Consider the following 16,858-nt stretch of genomic DNA (forward strand, 5'->3'; position numbering starts at 1 on the left):
CTGCATACATATGGACTTCAGCTCCACCACATGCTGAAGGCTGATCATTGATGCATAAACTAAAGAGGAGCAGACCTAGAATAGAGCCCTGAGGCACTCCAACAGTACAACTAAGAATAGGTGACACCACATCCTTAATCCTTACACACTGATTTATGTTTTCAAGGTAGGATTTGAACCAGCATAAAGCAGAAGAAGAATAGTTAAATTTTGCCATTTTTGTAATACGTATGTTGTGATTTACTGTGCCTAACGCTTTTCTTAAATCGAGAAACACTGCACAGACTGCACCCCCCTTATCTAGTTTAGCTTTAATATTTTCAACAAGGAAACAATTGGCAGTTGTAGTAGAGTGATTTGCTCTGAAACCGAACTGCATGGGATGTAGGATAAAAGGACCGTTTTCAAGCTGACTAATCAATTGTACTGCTACACATGTTTTTGCTACCTTTGATAATAAGGAATACTTATAGGTCTGTAATTATTCATACAGGTTGCATCACCCGCTTTTAAAGATAGGTGTTACTATAGCTGAATTCCAGGCTGCAGGATACATCCTCTGATTAAAGGATGCATTAATGACCTTACAGACAGGATGGGCAAGAGAGTCTTTAAAACCTCTATAGGAGCATCGTGTCCATTCCAAAAGCATCTGAAGCTTCAGAATTTTTTAAGGAGCCTATCATTTTCAGTACTGCTGTTTCAGTGACATTCAGTTAGATTGCCATCTATGTTAATTTGTAACTGATTTTCAGATTTACCACAAAGCCTCCCTTGTCAGCGTTTTAGGCATTTCCAGATTGCTATAGTATTACCCTTTGCTTCATTTATTACATCAATAAAATATTTAGCTTTGGCTTTTCTAATTTCTTTAGTGACCTTGTTCCTCAGCATAGCAAATATTTGCCTGTCCGCTCTTAACTTGGATTTTATTGCTGCTTTAAGAGCACTATCCTTTTCTTTCATTAATTTCCATACCTCATCTTTCAACCACGGGAGAACCGCCTTTTGGCCGTGTTTGGTTTTGACGGCTTTTTGAAATCTGTTTGTAACTGACTGAATTGCAGCTATAACTGATTGGCTGATGTCCTCTACATCAGTACCTTGTAAGCACTCTGACCAGTTAATTTTTTTGATTGAATTTTCAAATTCACCTGTTTTACAACTGGGTATTCCCATACGATGTGGGTTTTTGTTGTTAGGGGAATTAAATAGTTGTTTCGTGAGTTTGCGAACAAAGAGGGTCAAGTTATGATCTGGCAAACCTGTCACCATATTATAAGACTTATCTATCCTCTCTGGTTTCTTGCTAAATACAAGATCGATTTGTGTCTGACTTGAGGAGGTTATTCTTGTAGGTCCCTTAACCTGCTGGACCAAATCAAAAATATCCAAAAGTTGCTTTAAACATTTCCTGTCTGTTTTGTTTTCTCAGTTGATATTGAAATCACCTAATAAAATAACTTCCTTATCAAATTTACATTCTTTTAGCAAGGCTTTATGGTGCTCAAAAAAGACAGTTTTTGCAGAGGGTGGTCTGTGTGGTCTGTAAATTCCAATAATGGTGTAAGACATCTGAGGAGACAGTACAACATTGAGACCAATGCACTCAAGATCATTATCACAGGACCACTGAATCTGATTACACTGTCCCTGTCTTGTCTAAAACCTTTATATCGAGATATATTGACAGCAGCAGATGGAGTTAATATGGAGCCAAGTTTCAGACAAACATAAAAAGTCCAAATTAGAATTGACAAGTAGATGTTTTATTTGATCGCTGCTTAGAAACGGCATGATTTACTGTGTGGAAAATTTGATATTTCTTTAACATTGTAATTGCCGGGTTTACAAATCTTTGTCCAGTGTTTTTTATATGTCTACAACCTTTATTGACTGCTTTGTTGAGAGACAGTGGTTCAGTGGACGTCATTGTCAGTGTTTGTTTGTATTTGCTGGAGTGATGGAGGGGTTTTTGATAACACTCACCGGTGCCGTCCATTTCCGTTGTTCTGTTTGGATATGAAACAACCTGGGAAAGTGTGTTCCATTTACATCCAAACACGGTTCTAGTATGGGAGTTCTGGTTCCTGAGCGTGTCCCCATTCCCAATGGAATCCACGCCTCGCTGTCATGAGCCCCAAGCAGCAGCCCTCGCTGCGACGAAGTCCGCCTGCCATCAGGCAGGCAACCCCACGGCCCGTCCGGCGATAAGCAGACGTGTGCCTCATTCCAAGTGGACCCAGGAAACAGCCGAGTGTAGCCCGGACAGGGAAGAGCAGCATGGCCGTGCCGAAAATCCCCACTTCCAAGGCGAGTATTATTAATAAGGTGTAAGACCAGAGTGTTACCTCAGAAGTTATGCGTTTGAGAGCCGGAGTCCCGAGGCTGGTTAGCAGTAACAGATGTAGACAGTCCTGGGCATTGATGAATGTCGCCAGAAAGTAGAAGGCCTAGAGTTATCAGTAAAGTTTCAGTTCTTGCGCAGTTGTATGCTGTTCTGCTCTGTTTTTTGTTCCTTGTGTTGTACCATCCAGGGAATGTTTGTAGCAGAGCTTGTTTTCCGTTGTCAAAATGTTTGCATCCCTCGTGTAGGGTTACAAACAAACGGGATCCATAACAATGATAGCTCAACAATAGAGCTGGAAGAATGAGATTGGAGTCAGCTCAAAGTTCAAACAAGGTTTAATCTTGTTCAAGAGGAGCATTCTCACAAAGCAACACATAGGTCGGTTACAAAGTGAAAACTCAATTTCTGAGAAGGAAACCTTGGTATTTATCTGTCTCTGTGGGTGTGGTTTCACTCTGACAGCCAGTAATTTATGCCCTCCTGCACTTAAAGAAATAATTCACAGAGAAGGAAGTGATGACATTCAGTAATTACCTTACAAGTCAAAAGACAATGTTACTTAGGCAATTTTCACAAGCTTTTCAAGTATTGTAATCTAACAGCTAGAAATTTTGTGGGTAAATCGCTACAGGAGCTGGTCTTGGCCCCTTAGTTCCAGTGAAAGGAACTCTGAATGCTTCAGCATACCAAGAGATGTTGGACAGTTCTATGCTCCCAACTTTGTGGGAACAGTTTGGAGATGGCACCTTCCTGTTCCAACATGACTGTGCACTAGTGCACAAAGCAGGGTCCATAAAGACATGGATGAAAGAGTTTGGTGTGGATGAACTTGACGGGCCTTGCACAGAGTCTTGACCTCAACTCACCAAAGCACCTTTGGGATGAATTAGAGTGGAGACTGAGAGCCAGGCCTTCCCGTCCAACATCAGTGTGTGACCTCACAAATGTGCTTCTGAAAGAATGGTCAAAAAATTCCCATAAACACACTCCGAGTCTGAGGCCATGATTCTCTACAAGAAAAAGGTGGCTTGCTCCCTCCGGGTTGAGGGAGAGTTCCTGCTTCAAGTTGAGGAGTTTAAGTATCTTGGGGTCTTGTTCACGAGCGAGGGAAGGATGGAGCGTAAGATTGACAGGCAGATCGGTGCAGCGGCCGCAGTAATGCCGTCGTTGTATCGGTCTGTCGTGGTGAAGAGATTTACCGGTCAATCTACGTTCCTACCCTCACCTATGGTCATGAACTTTGGGTCATGACCGAAAGAATAAGATCCCGGATACAAGCAGCCAAAAAGAGTTTCCTCCGCATGGTGGCGGGGCACTCCCTTAAAGAAAGGGTGAGGAGCTCTGTCACCCGGGAGGAGCTCAGAGTAGAGCCACTGCTCCTCCACATCGAGAGGAGCCAGCTGAGGTGGCTCGGGCATCTGTATCGGATGCCCCCTGGACGCCTTCCTTGGGAGGTGTTCCTGGCATGCCCCACCGGGACCCAGGACACGCTGGAGTGACTATGTAACTCGGCTGGCCTGGGAACGCCTTGGGATCCTCCCGGAGGAGCTAGAGCAGTGTTGTCAAACTGATCCAGTAAAGGGCCGTGTGGCTGCAGGTTTTCATTCCAACCAAGCAAGAACACACCTGATCCAAATCAGGTGTGTTTCATTCCAACCAAGCAAGAACACACCTGATTTGGATCAGGTGTGTTCTTGCTTGGTTGGAATGAAAACCTGCAGCCACACGGCCCTTTACTGGATCAGTTTGACACCACTGAGCTAGAGGAAGTGTCCGGGGAGAGGGAAGTCTGGGCGTCCCTGCTCAGATAGCTGCCCCCGCGACCCTGCCCCGGATAAGCAGAAGAAAATGGATGGATGGAAGGACACTCCTAAACCTTGTGGAAAGCCTTCCGAGAAGAATTGAAGCTGCAAAGGGTGGACCGACATCATATTAAACCCTATGGATAAAGAATGGGATGTTACTTAAGTTCATATGCGAGTCAAGGCAGGTGAGCGAATACTTTTGGCAATATAGTGTAACTGTTTTCCTTTTCTCGTCTAGATGTTTTCCTAACTATGAGATATTAAAACCTAGATATTTTACAACCGTTTGCCATAATTGTAGTTTGTTTTTGCTGACCTTAAGTCCTTCTTCAGCTAAGAATTTTAATAGCGCTAGTTTCAGTTTTGCAGTCTATTTCAGTTTTAGACGCTATTAAGACATCATCCACATATAGTAATATCTGGCTTTTGAGGGTCAAATTTTTCTAAGTTTGAGGACATGGCCATAGAAAAGATGGTTGGTCTTTCACAGTAACCTTGAGGTATCCTTGCATATGTATACTTTTCGTTTGTACTGGAACTGAGAAGAATGCGTTTGCCAGATCTATTACTGAGAGGTACTTTACCTTTCGATCAAGATCTTTTATAGAGAGTGTGGATCAGGAACTAAAGGAGCTCTTGTTATTATTGCTTGATTTACTGCTTGTAGATCTCGAGCCATGCGCCATCCTTGTTATGGTGCAGCCTTCTTTATAGGAAAAAATGGTGTGTTACATGGTGAATCTGGATACTCTCTAATCATCCCTCCAGCTAATAAATCTTTGATTATTGGCTGTACTCCTACTATTGCTTCTGGTTTTAATAGATATTGTCTTTGGTAGGGCCTAAATGAACCCTTAAGGGTTATTTCTACTGGTTCTATACCTCGTATTAGCCCCACATATGCTGTTCCTTTAGACCATAGTTTTTCAGGAACATCTTTTAGCTCCTCTTCTTCCTTTTCAGTCAGTGAGTGACTGTCATTTGAGACGTTTGTCGGCCACAGAAATATACTACCTTTTTAGCTGGTGTTAAGTTAAGTTTTATAAAGTACTTTTTTTTTTTTTTTTAGATTTTTTCTGGCATAGACACCTTTATCAAGCAGTAGACAGATATGAAATATGGGAGAGAGAGGGGGATGTGACATGCAGCAAAGGACCTCTGGCTGGAATCGGGTCGGCTGCGCATGTGGCTTATGCTCTAACCACTCCACCACCTGCGCGCCCCAGTTTTATACAGTACATTTTGAGGGAAGGTGAGTATTGTACTCCTCTTTCCACATCGAGCCATGGTTCACCTGACTCCTTTGCGCCTTGTACTATACGACCTTGTACTAAGTCCGTCCACCACACCATGCGGTGTGCTAAACATGCGGAACATTCGTTGGTCGGGTTCAGGTTTTTTTTATTGCTGCTGCACAGTTTTCGCTTTATATCCCTATATAGGTTTGTGAGCATCAAGCGTGTGCTTGGCTCTTTGAAAAATTTGCCTTCATAGAGTGTATCTTATAATGATCATAGTACATTGTGCAGTGCAGCTTTTTGAATCTTGTAATACCATGCCTGGCGGTACATTCGCTTTTGCTTTAGCGATCAGCTTGTATGTTACCGAGCTAGGTCCTCTTGTAACCAAGTCCAGACCGTACCAGTAATGCAATTCCTCTCCCTCAAACACATACTGGCTCACCTCATCTATTTCTTCATCACTGTCAGATGTTGTTTTTGTCATCCTGCAGGCTTCTATACTCCGACTCCTAATTTTGCAATTAACACTCTCCCAGATTCACTGGACACATGTTTGAGACTGCAACTACTGCTAAGACTCTTTTATTTTTCTTTTGATCGTTAATTGACACAGGTCGAAAAAGTGGGTGAGTGACTAGGGTTGCCAATCGTCCCTTGAAAAACGGAATCGTCCCGTATTTAGAAACAAAGTTACGCGTCCCGTATTGAGCTTAAAAGGGACGCACTTTGTCTCGTATTTCCGTGAGAATCAAAATGGTCTTGTCAATGTTAATGGAATCAATGAATGACAGGGCGTTTTATATGAAAATATACGGTAATCTTACTGCCAGCCCTCTCCTGCTCTGTGACCAATGAGCTGACAGCACAATCACACACGAGAATAACAATGCAGAATCCGGCTCTTCTCATTGGTCGAGGTACTGTTGCTTGCAAGAAGATACCGGAAGACAAGAGACTGAAGCAACTGGCAAAACAATCCAGCATGGCTCACAACGACACAGGTTCACAGGACACTGCAGACGGTACGCCTTCCACCATGCGCAGTAACTTTACTCCCCCCCCGATAAAAAAAAGAAAAGGCTGCAAAAATACAGACTCGAATGAGAAAAAGAAAACGTGGCTGGCGCACTTTTTCTGTAGCCCATGGTGAACTGTTTGACGTGAAACAGCATGCATCTAATGGTCTACACGTGAGGGACAACCAGGTGGACCCTTGACTGGTTTGTTGTCCACCAGGCAACACCAGAGGCAGATATGGTATGTAGAAAAAATAAGAATGCTTTTTAAATCCAATAAATGTCAGTATTTTGTGGCCAAAAAAGTGTTTTAGTGTAATAACCACATACAATTGATAGATGAATACATGAAATAGATAAATAATACATCAAAGTAATACATAGATGAATAATAGATAAAGAATACACACTATACTAAATACATACAAATATACTATGGAAGCAAATTTGTACCATAATTCAAATTAAAATGTATTTACAGAAATGCTTTTTCATTTTCAGAATGTAGCTGCATTTTTTGACTCATAAATAAAATTAGTAATAAATCCTCCAAATTGCATTTTCATTTTCTTCCTCAAGACTGCTCATTTTGTAACTTAATTCAAATGATAAAGAAAAGGACATTTAAGATTTAATATTCAAAAGATGGCCCAGCAAATAGGTACCAAAATTCAATTTGAAATGTCAAATTTGAAAATTAAAATGCATTAGCCGAAATGCTTTCTCCTTTCAAAGTCGGAGCTGCATTTTTGACTCATAAATAAAATTAGTAATAAATCATCCAAATTGCATTTTCATTTTCTTCTTCAAGACTGCTTATTATGTAACTTAATTCAAATGATAAGGAAAAGGACATTTAAGATTTAATTTTCAAAAGATGATCCAGCAAATAGGTACCAAAATTCAATTTGAAATGTCAAATTTGAAGATTAAAATGCATTAGCCGAAATTCTTTCTCATTTCAAAGTCAGAGCTGCATTTTTGACTCATAAATAAAATTAGTAATAAATCATTCAGCTTGCATTTTCATTTTCTTCTTCAAAACTGCTCATTTTGTTACACAAAGACAAAGAAAACTGCTTTTTCGTTTTGAAGCCCTCCCCCCGCAAAAAAAGGTCCAAAATTCTATTTGAATTCGCAATCCCAAGTGGCGCAGGAGAGTGACGTCAGCGGCCTCTCTTCTTCAGTGTTGCCAACATGGCGACTGTCTCGCTAGACTTAGCGACTTTTCAGTCCCTCTAAGCGACATTATTTCGAAAAAGTGACTAGCGACAAATTTAGCGACTTATTCAGATCATCAGGGGAAAGGCGAGAAATAGATTATATTGTAATTCACATGCTGCTCAGAGTCATCGCAGTCCACGGCTCCTCTGCAGCAGCGCCGGGGTCTCTCCTGTCCCCTCCCGCGCGGCTGCGCAGGCGACAGGCTGGTGTGTGGGGGCTGGCTGAGGCAGGCAGGAGCGTGGATCTGATATCGGATAGCTGCCGTTTACTCTGTTTTGATCTGTTAATGTTAGGTGTCTTTAGCAAAGGTGAGACCCAGAAACGGACAGGAGGCTGTAGCTGGATGCATGGAGTGTTTATTGTAACACCGACAAAGTCAGAGTAGGAGGGGGTGTGCACGGGGAAGCCACGCTCCGGAGCGCCGGAGAGCTGGCAGTCCTGTCGGCACTCGGAGGAGCGCCGGGCGGGTGGAGTTGGAGCGGATTGAGTGGATTGAGCAGTGCTGCTCAGTTTGTCTTTGAAAAAAAAAAAAAAAAAAAAAGCAGAGGAGAAGACAATAGGCTACTATGTATTTTTGATTCAATAAAAACTACATGAAATTGATTGTGTATCCATCTCTTATAGCCATAGACGGATTATCATGACCACGGGCCTACACCCGCAAACTGTGCGCACGCAAAGGCTGTTACATTATTACATTGAATGTAATAATGTCCGCAAACGTAATAAACCTTAAACACCTACTAATACTGACCGTGCATGCAAAATCCAGCTGCTGACCCTCCGCTCCGCTGTCACACAACGGATCCCCCGTCCGCACTCCTTCTCTCTCTTATAATTGTTTGCCCGAAAAATAATTTCCATGAAGAAAACATCGCCTGACATTTAAATTTAAATTCCCATTGACAATACAAATCTCAAGAAATCTGGATGTATTGCTCATTTGTAAACACAACACTTATCAGTCTATAGGCAAGAATCTAAAGGTTTATTAATTCAATTCATTTCAAATTTGCTTTATTGGCATGAATGCCACAACAACAATATTGCTCCAACCACCAAGAACCACGAAAAGAATACCTAGCACAGTACCATTATACTTGCTGTGTGTGTGTTTATGTGAAATAATAATAATAATAATAATAATAATAACTTTATCACAATTAAGTTATCAATCTGCGATGTAAAGAAAATGCAAACATTACAGACTTTTCTAAAAGTGTCTGTATTTTAATTGAGAATAGTTTTTTATATAAATTACACAAAAGGAAAAGAAAATGTGATTTGTTTTACCTATTTCAGCCATAAGCGGTCATATTGACCGCACATCATTTTGCGGGATTTCATTCATTGTCTCTCTTGTCTCTAACTTTGTTAGCGGTCTCCAGCTGTGCGACTGTAACACAACATTATATGAAGAAGGACTAACACTAATAGCCTAATTGATTCTTATTTCTTCCACTTACAGAACTGTTTACGACTCAAAACAATGTTATTATATATGACGTTTCTAAACCAAATGTCGTGGCTTCAAATGCATCAAATTCCCACATCCAGTTACGCAGGCAGCTGTCCAGGGTGCTGAACCAGGTCACAGACAAAGGCTGCACTCTGCGTTCTGATGTTTGCTGGGCAGATCTGTCCCCCTTGGTTTCTCATCCACTCTGTTGTGGGAGATCTCCCACAGAGCAAAAGAAATACCCAATTTTTCTCTCTCGGCTGAACTCTGGCTTGAGCCCACTTCACCCAGGCGCGAGCATGCAGCCCCCGCTCCTGCTGACAACAGACCGGGGTAGAAAACAGACATTCCTTTGCTCAGAACCCATATCAGGCTGTGTCTGAATATGTCCGAAGATCGGTATAACGCATTGGAGCAATTTTCATACAATTTTGGATATTTAGCATGATAAAATAATTTCAATTCAACATAGCCATTTGTCCAGCTGAACCCTAATGATCATGAAGTAGGCTTGTTTTGCGGTTAATCAGCCACATGATCCGTTTTAACCCACAAAGGAAAAAAGGATAAATGTGCAGCCTCCGTTTCCTTTCTGATTGTGTCCGTTCGGAGTGGGGGGGTTTCGGAATGGAGGGGTTTCCCCAATAGACTTTTCGGAATAGCGGGGTCTTTGAAAAAAAGAGAAACCCCGCCATTACGATGAACTGAAGTCTATGTTCGGAACAGCGGGGTTTCGGAAAGGCGGGGCTCCAGGCTATAAAGCGGCCGGTGATTTTGTGATGATTCTTGTGATTTTGCTTCATTACGATCACCGTAAATGTTAGAGAATTTCGCACTGGAAAAAAAATGTGCGGCTGATTTAACCAAGCAAACGCGAACCATGGCTGGCTTGACCGCAGTACAGAACTGGACATGGTGGTGATTTCCCCGCTGTTTCTGAAAACATGTACCACAGTCTATGCTACCAACACAGCCTTCACACTCTCCTCTTGTGCCTTCTCTTACTCCAGTGTCGAATAAGCACCCCGCCGCCCCCTAACGTAGATGTAGCTGAAGAAGAAGAGAGGCCGCTGACGTCACTCTCCTGCGCCTCTTGGGATTGCGAATTCAAATTGAATTTTGGACCTTTTTTTGCGGGGGAGGGCTTCAAAACGAAAAAGCAGTTTTCTTTGTCTTTGTGCAACAAAATGAGCAGTTTTGAAGAAGAAAATGAAAATGCAATCTGAATGATTTATTACTAATTTTATTTATGAGTCAAAAATGCAGCTCTGACTTTGAAATGAGAAAGCATTTCGGCTAATGCATTTTAATTATCAAATTTGACATTTCAAATTGAATTTTGGTACCTATTTGCTGGGTCATCTTTTGAAAATTATATCTTAAATGTCCTTTTCCTTATCATTTGAATTAAGTTACATAATAAGCAGTCTTGAAGAAGAAAATGAAAATGCAATTTGGATGATTTATTACTAATTTTATTTATGAGTCAAAAAATGCAGCTACATTCTTAAAATGAAAAAGCATTTCTGTAAATGCATTTTAATTTGAATTATGGTACAAATTTGCTTCCATACACTGTTTGCTGCAAACACTATTTTCAGTCTCTCTAGGTAGATCAACACACCTTCGTCTAAATCCTGTACACAGCATGCTATTTTGCTATTGTCTGCTCTTCCCTGAAAATGAGTTATTATTCTTTGGACCAAAGCATCAGCTCGGACAGGCCATTCAGTGTCCCCGTGTGGTATAGTGACATTGTAGCGGAATGGGTCCAATGTTCCCTTAATCAAACAACAGTCTTGCTTTACAATGCACCTCAGTATTCTTTCTGCTTCTAAGGTGTTCAGCTGGAAACCTACGGCTCTTTCTGTTGGTGTAGGAGCGGAGAAGGGGGGGGGGGGGGGGGGGGAGTGGAGCGGCGGCCTGGGCAGGAGGTGACAGTGGTTGAGGGTTGACATACGGTGGAGGATCGGAATGGGGACCCAGAGGCACATAATTGTCATCATCCTGTTTATCTCGGTTGGACTACAAAACAGGATAAAGTTTATTACCTCCTGAACCTTTTTCCTTTTCCTTTTTCTCTTTTTCTTCCTGTCTTTTCCTTTCTTCAGCCTCTCTTTTCTCCCTTTCTTCTTAACGTTGTTTCTCTTCCCTTCCTTGCTGCTTCTGCATTCCTCTCTTTCTTGCTTCTGCCTCGTTCAAGCATGCCTTTGCCTGTGTGTAACCTTTGTTCTGCCTCGTCTTATTTCCCTTTGACTTTGCCTCTATTTTTTTCTTTTATTTCTTTTCCTTGTGAGTCCCTGACTCTTTCCTGTGGTTCCCTGACCCTGATGTCTTTTTGTTTACTCAGGCCTGAGGGATTAATTTAAACCTTCCAAAGACAGTTTACCTTTAGGTCCCTGACCTAATTCTAACAGATCCCTGATCTCCCAAGTCCCTGACTTACTTACTTATTTGAGAAATTGTTGTTTCTTACCCTTTTGATGATTTCAGTACCTGACTCAATGTTTGCCCTGCCCTCTTTTGGTCAGCCCCGTTACTGTCCCACTCTTCAGGGGACCTGGCCTCCCTGTCCAAACAAGACTTCAAGAGCCCCAGTGGAGGTCTTTTCAGGAGTCTTTATCTCTGCCTTGCAAGGTCTTCAGGTGTGCTGATGTGGAGAAAGAGACAGACGTTGGGCGCCAAAGTTTTGTTAAAATAATTCTTAAAAAATTTAGAACTGGAGGAAGGAGATCGGAGTCAGCTCAAAGTTTAAACAAGGTTTAATCTTGTACAAGAGGAGCATTCACAAAGCAACACACAAAGTGTGTCTGTTACAAAGTGAAGATGTAATGGGAAAAAATCTTATTTTAGACTTCAGCATATGAATCAGATCTCTTAAATAACATGCCACATGGGGGGGAAGACAAGAGTGTTCTCTCCCGTCCTCTTAAATGTTACTCCCTTAAGTACAAAACAAAGAGGAGGTTACCTTCATTTACAACAGTCATCAATCAACTCTTCCCAATGACCCTTTGATGTTTCAGGTTTATCATGTCTTTCCTAGGTCAGTGACCCTTTGATGTTTTAGATAGGACAGTAAGGGGCCATCCACATGGAAACGCTTTTGTGTGTAAACGCACATGTTTTGCATCATTTTGGCTGATCGTCCAAATGGATCCTGAAAACACAGTGCCTGTAAATGCACTTTTTTGAAACCTGGTCTCAGAGTGGAAAAATCCAAAAATGCTGCTCTTGTGTTCTCGTTTGGACAGCAATTCCGCATACTTTGCGTATCGATGACACCATCACCCCATCGACCTCTAACCTTCGATCTCTTACCCCCGCAACGTCTCATAACAACAACGACAACAATGGCGGACTACATACTTGTGTTCGTGCTGCAGAAGATATTGAGTATGGAAGTAAATCTGTGCCATCGGCTCAGATCTTGAATCTTGAAGTCGGTGAAGCTCAGGTGAGCTCTGGTCAGAGCATGGCTCAGGACAGAATTGATGGCACTTCGGTAAGTGTATTTACTCTTTATTTACCATTTGTGTTCGTAAAATTCAGTAATACTTAACGTTGCCGGACACGTTGCATATTAACAGAATCTACTGAACAATATTTACAGGGAACTTTTAATGGGCTAGCATTCGTTAAAAGTGTGCAAGCTAATAGCTAACGTTATGTTAGCATGATTTACTGTTGGAAACGTTACTCACAATTCTGTGGTAGCGAGTATGATCTGACTGACAAGAAATATCTGACTGACAGTACATTTTACAGCTGGTTAGTTACGAACTGCTTCACTTTACTCAAAACAGTTTTAGAAATAGTAAAAACGGATAGCCAATAATATAACTGTCACCAAACTCCTATAATTCTTAATAAAGTCTTGTAACATTTTGTTTAAAATATCATCAGTATCATTGTGCTGCTGGTTTGTAATATCCTTTGTCCTGTATTTGTGATGACAGGATAGTCAGTAGAGCTGCACGATAAATCGTTTGAGCATCGTCATCGCGATGTACGTCTGTGCAATAGTCACATCGCAGAGCCTGTGATGTAGGACGCAAATGAACTCATCTAATTTCAAGGGTGCCTGACACACACTGTGCATGCAGACGAGTTTGCATGCGCAGCGATCCACCAATCACATTTAATTAGTTCTTATTCGAAGCAGGCCATGCCCCTGCACATGGAGTGAGTCGCTGGTAACAACATTGAAAAATGAGCAACAAACAAGAGAAAATTGCCAAAAACGAAGACTTGGTGCCAAAAAGAAAAGCAGCTTCAGTTATCTGGAATTATTTCGGCTACAAGAAGTTTAATATTGGTCAAACACGTCTTCTGTGTCGAAAGTGTCTTACATCTGTTGCCACAACAAGAGGTAACACAACACATTTTTTTGACCATTTATGTCGGTACCACACAGCAGAGTCCTGCACGGGTCTAATTTTGCAAACCCGCCCGTACACGACATAATTAAAACTGCATCCGACCCGTTTTCCGACGGTAGCACAAATTACATTCCATAAATTGTTACCGACGACCGACACGCACCCGAAGGAAAATTAGACGAACATAATTTTTAAAAATGAAAGTGAGCCAGCGTGGGGAATGTGAGTTCTGGGAGGGCACAAGCATGCATGAATGAGCTCATATGAAATGTAAATGCTTATCATTTTGAAATGCAGCATAACATAAAGTGCTATTCAGGTCATCTGATGAAAATTCCTGTATTTTTTCATATCGCAATATATATCGCAGGGTTAAAAAAAATCGCAATGTCAGTTTTTTCCAATATCGTGCAGCCCTAATAGTCAGGCTGATGAAATGCAATGTGTGCAGTCAACCAGGCGCTTATTGCAGTTAATCAGTTTGTCTGAAAGACAACGGGGCGCAGCCAGTGGTGGCGTAACAAATCAAGTTCTGAGGTTTAGTATTGAACTTAAGTTCATGTACATATGGCTTATTTTACCTATAAATTGCAGATGTATTGATGATTAATAAATATTCTTCGATACAATCCTGCAGAGAACAGAAACAGAGAGAGAGACCATTACTTCAAATGGAAATGACCAGGTAAGGGAGATGTTTGCAATTTTAAATGCAAGCCCTATGTATACACATTTTGACATGCTGCTGATTTGTACGGGCAAAATTCTGCTTAGACGTTCAAATCTAAGTTAGTAAACTCTGGAAGAAAGCATCTGATGTTTTGTGACTATTCACAAATATATAAAGGCCTGTTTCACTTAAGGCTAGTGTGAAATTTGTTTATGAAAAGAAAAACATTATTTCTTTATAAACAATATTATTTGGTTACCTGTTAAAGTAGTATAAAAGCTGTATAGCTATTTAAATATTTAGCGTGAACTTCACACATACACTATTGAGCTGGAAACAGCAACATGAATATTTTTTTAAAAGTCCACCCAATTTAGAAAAAAATAAAAATAAGTAATGTTGCTGTTTTCAACTCAATAGTCAAGTCCAACCAGTCTCATTCTAAAAATTATTTTTCTGTAAACTTATCTCAAGGGTTTGACTAATCTTCAATGGAGTGTAAGCTGTTAGTGCCATAGTTGGCCATTTATCCTGATGACTAATGTAAGTCAAAAAAGATTTTGTAATTCCTTTAAATATACTCCATAGCAACACCAACTGAACTGACTGACCCGGTCAAATTCTGGACCTGATGGGAGATTCTACCTCTGAGTCTCTCCTTAGAAGTGGTCGAGAGCAGATACCCCACAGCCTCCACCTGCTTTGGGACCTTGCGCATCCCAGGGCCTTACAATGATTACACATCTCTTAAACGTGACATTCTGGCCTGTATTTGCAGTTGCCATATAGGATTTGGTCTTGTGTGAGTGACATTTGGCCTGTGTTTACCCTTGTCAGACAAGATTTGGTGTTTTAGTAAATGTTTGTTTTTAAGCTTTTAAGTTGTTCTGTAAAAATATGGTTTAAAGACTAAAAACTGAAGGGAACTAACTTGAGGGAGTACTTCCCACAAATATTCCTTGTCAACTATCTCTGCACTCAAAGAAAACATTCAAGAAGTTCTTTATGTCTACTGGATATATTGTCACACTGTTACTGAGAGTCCTTTGCAGTATTACACAACATCTGTCAGTCTCAGCTTTCACATAAAAGTGTGGTATACATGTTTAACATGTTCCTTGTAAACAATCTCTGCACTGATATAAATCAGGCAGGAGATTGTCCTTTTTGTAACGTTCCTTGTGTTACATTAAATCAACCATTAATACAGCTGTTTAAAGTGAAATGATCTGTACTGGTTTCATTTTTCTAATGTTACTATGCTGCACCCTCCTGTTTTTCTTTCTCTTGCCAAAGTAATAAAAATAATACAATTCAGATTATGCAAAAATACAAAATATGATTAATTGTCTCTCTCAATGCAAAACTTAAAGTCATTCTGATTTGCTGATCAGTTTTTTCAACGTAAACTATTACTGAATTTTACGAACACAAATGGTAAATAAAGAGTAAATACACTCACCGAAGCGCCATCACTTCTGTCCTGAACCATGCTCTGACCAGAGCTCACCTGAGCTTCACCGTCTTTCTGTTCTGGCGTCACATGACTAATGGAGCATAACTTGATTGGCTGGATGTTGGATGATTTCATTTAGGGATCGATTGCTTCTCCTTGGTTACCCGGATGTTGACTCTGAATTTTTTACACTGAATTTTTGGACACATTTACGTAAGCCCTAAACGGCCATGCATTCATACATTTTATTTCCTCCGTTTTCCCATGATAACGAGTTAATTTCCTCCGTTTTCCCGAGATAACGAAACTTTGTTTTCTCGTGACAACAAGTTAATTTCATTTGTTTTCCCGAGATAACGGGATAATTTTTGTTGAGATCTCGAGACAACGAAACTTTGTTTTCCCGAAACAACAATATAATAAGGTGTGTGTGTGTGTGTGTGAATGAGTCAGTCAGTTAGTGTAACAACTGTAAATGACCTTTAATGTGATATTTGTTAATAAGAACATCTTGTTTTCATTTAGTTAACTAATATTCTTTGAAGCCGGGTTATTATTAGACACTAAATGCGGGACTTTTATTTTGAAAGTGTCTCGCTGTGAACCGAGAACATCTGTGTTCCTGTGAATTGTGTGTGTGTGTGTGTGTTTGAAGTGTGCCTGCATGATTTTTGCTGAACGTGATGAAATAATTTACTGTGCACCTGGCTGATAAAGGGTACAAGCTCTTACGGTGTGTCCGAAGGTCTGTTCGAGTGTACAAGGCAGTGTTTCCTCTAGGATTTTTTTCAGCAGCGGGGGCAAGCTCCCCGGGGAGCTGTGGCGGCGTAAACAAATGACACTTGACTGCGGATTTTAGTTTTATGCCCAGCATAATCCCCCTTTTTATTGAATGGCTGGCATGGAAAAGGGCTTTTTAAAGGATGAATGTAAAAATAAAAAATTATAACAGAAATACAACAATAAAATTAAAGCTGCAAGCAGCGATGAACGGGCCCTCGCAGTCCATGCGCGTCGGGGCATGCTGCCGTCGATCCTTGCTGCCGCTGGGCATGTCAACGCAACACCTTCCGTTTGAGGACGTTTTTCCTGTGATTTGGTGGGCTGCTCCTCCTGCCGAAATTTAACAATGTATGCTGAAATCAGAAGAACTCCCTGCAATCTACATAAAGAACAAATAATGAGAGGAGTACAGTGTTTGACCCTATAGACTGCTAAACAGCATGATAGCTTTATATACTGACTGTTAACCGTA

General features: G+C 41.0%; 1 long non-coding RNA gene across 1 annotated transcript; it reads left to right on the forward strand.

Annotated features, from left to right (window-relative positions):
- Positions 1 to 13,943: 13,943 nt before the first annotated feature.
- Positions 13,944 to 15,372, forward strand: LOC115579393 (uncharacterized). The gene is made up of 2 exons (XR_003983640.1): positions 13,944 to 14,162; positions 14,736 to 15,372. It is a non-coding gene; the product is annotated as an uncharacterized LOC115579393 (long non-coding RNA).
- Positions 15,373 to 16,858: the final 1,486 nt, after the last annotated feature.

The sequence above is a fragment of the Sparus aurata genome, chromosome 3, assembly GCF_900880675.1.
Source record: "Sparus aurata chromosome 3, fSpaAur1.1, whole genome shotgun sequence".
NCBI lineage: Eukaryota > Metazoa > Chordata > Actinopteri > Spariformes > Sparidae > Sparus > Sparus aurata.